We start from the raw sequence: 2,819 nt of genomic DNA on the forward strand, positions 1-2,819 counted from the left end.
ATATCACATCCTGGCTCCAACTCTATGTGGGTGGAGCACTGACACCATCAACCCAAGCACTATACAATGAACCATCACAAATGAACAATGCAAACTCATGAGGCCTGGGGGACACAAACATAAACCATGACAAGGCCCATTCTGCAAAGGTTGATTAGGCTGGCCGTCAACGCCCACAACAGAAATGAAGGACTTACTACAGGGTCCTGAAAATTCAGGAAGTACACTGTAAGTCGCCCCCATATCCACAAGCAGAGATATTATTTTGCCTGAGACCTCCAGTGAGACTCGGGGCTCTGACAAGGTTGCTGGAGTGGGGGCTGTGAGCCCTGAGCCCCATCAATCTTCTGCAGCAAATCCGAGCAGGTCAGTCAGTGACCAATCTGGCGTTGACGAAGTCTCCTGTGAGGGCAAGGGATTAGAGGATGGCTTACCCGCTCGCTGGTGGCAAGACAGTCACTCTTCCAATGCCCTTTAAGGTTGCAGTATGAGCAGGGCCCTAGAGGAATGCCAGGGTTAGGGCAGTCTTTTGCCCAGTGTCCTTGTTTGCTGCATTTGAAGCATGGTCAGGGCAGGACTCAGGCAGCCACAACTTGTTGTGGATTTCTTGTCTTGGGAGTTCCGAGTGCCACTGCTAAAAGGTCAGACCGATATTTAGCAAACTTTAATTTTTGAGCTTGCGCCTCCTCTTTTTGAATCTTATCTCTATTGTTGAAGATACCGAAGGCTAATTTAAGTAGATCCCCTTGTGGAGTCTGAGGGCCATGTTCAACCTTTTGTAATTTTGTATGAATATCAGGAGCAGACTGCGAAATAAAATAAGAGTTAACAACAATCATCCCTTCATGAGAGTCTGGGTTTACATTAGTATACTTAAGTAACGTTTCCCAAAGCTGATTTAGGAACAGAGCCAGGTTTTTATTAGCCTCCTGGACCTGTTCTAAACACTATTGTGAGCAATATTATTAAGGCCCATAATCAGACATCTCATCATCTTATGTAATTTTGTTGAACCTTGTCCATTCTGATAGTTCCAGTTAGAATCTTGGTCTGGCACAGCTATAGGCCCAGGGTCGTTATCAGTGGTGTTTGCCTTATGCCTGTGCTCAGCTTCTTCTTGAGCTGCTTGCCACAGCTGATTTTGTTCTTGTGAGCTGAGGGTGGTATTTAAAATCACATAAACATCCTTACAATGTAAATCATAACAATTAGTAATAAATTCAAATTGCCTGATACAATTGTGCGGGTCAACAGAGAAGCTAGCTAATTTATGGGTAATCTGGGATACATCAGAAAGGGAGAAAGGCACATGTATATTAACCAGTCCTTCGGGGCCAGCTTGCTCCCAAAGTGGCAGCAGAGCCTGAGGAGAAGATTGTGGAGTAGAGGGCTATTGGGAAGATATCCGTCCGATAGATGCATGTGAGCAATTATCTGCAGAGTGGCTACAGAGCGGCTGCTGCTCACCCTGGGACGAGAAAACACAGGCAGATGGCATCTCACTGTGTGCCTTGCAGTGAGAGAATTGCTGTCGGTAACCGTCATGTGGACTGCAACAGGGAGGCTGTTGCTGTTCACAAGAAGAGCCACAAGGGGGCGCTCATTGACCATGAGACCGGTCCGAACATGGCGATGCCCATTGACTGTGAGACCTATCTGAACATGGTGGTGCCCTGTCATGCTGCGGAGGGCTGCAGCATGGCGACTGTTCCCAGTGCAAGCTGAAACAATCACTCTGCTTGCTGGAAGGGCACAACGAATGTGATCGAGTATGGTGGGTGGGCAGCGAAAATGATGCAGAGGGCAGAGCAGAGCCGCTGGGAGAGGTATGTATCGCAGAAGGCAGAGAGGGAGATGATTGCACAGTGGGAGATAACTTTGGCGCAGAGGGACCAGAGTTGCAGAGAGGATCAGGGACGGGGGGAGTGGAGGGCGGTCCAGCCAGAGGTAACCATGGGGAATGAGTTTAGGTTAGACAGGTGGTGGCTGGGAAAAGATCAGAGGAACATCATCGAGCATATCCTGGGGGCACGACAAAACAGGTTGGGTCGTGGCAGAGCTGGCTAAGAGTATTTGTGTGGGATTACAGGACTTAATGAGAGAAGGGAGTGTTCTCAGAACAAGGAACGCCTCGATGTACAGAAGTTCTCTAACCCTGTCACTGGCCCAGCAAAAATCATGCTTTGGGAGCATTTGAGAATGCAGGGATCAAATGTTCCTTCTTTGGGCCAACAATTGCCGATAAGTGGATAGGTTGGCCAGACCTCCTGGCAGTAAAAAGTTAATAGTTTAGTCTTCATGGTACTTTTAATCTTAAGAGTACGTAAATTGGAAATTAAGCATTGTAGAGGCACTTTTTGGGAGTTAGAAAATACATTTCCCATGACTGATTCAGGCAAGAAATAAGCCGTGACCAGAGAACAAGGCGTCACTCATTCTGCAGCGCCACACGGTGGCTAAGGTTCCAAAAACAGGAAGGGAAAACATTTTGTCCACATACAACTTTGTATTGACGAAAACACATAATCTTAAAGTGCACTTAGCAGAAATAATTTTCTGGGAAAAGAAAAATCTAGAAAAACAACAAGAAGCAAGATGGACAAGAAAGAGATGAGAAAAAAGAAAGAAAATTATGGGAGAGAAAACAAAAAACAGTAAAGCTGGTGACCTATAACATGTAGAAGGATGAGACAGTAGAGTGACAAGTTTTAATTCAGGCTGGGCAGTTTAGCCAGCCCTCGTCTCAAAACTTAAAATTAAATTTTTTAAACATAGAACAATACACACCTTTTTACATGAACTAAACCAGGAGGGCAGGT

Source organism: Cavia porcellus, unplaced genomic scaffold (assembly GCF_034190915.1).
Source record: "Cavia porcellus strain 051 isolate PalLab524CR breed Dunkin Hartley unplaced genomic scaffold, mCavPor4.1 scaffold_3, whole genome shotgun sequence".
Taxonomy (NCBI): domain Eukaryota; kingdom Metazoa; phylum Chordata; class Mammalia; order Rodentia; family Caviidae; genus Cavia; species Cavia porcellus.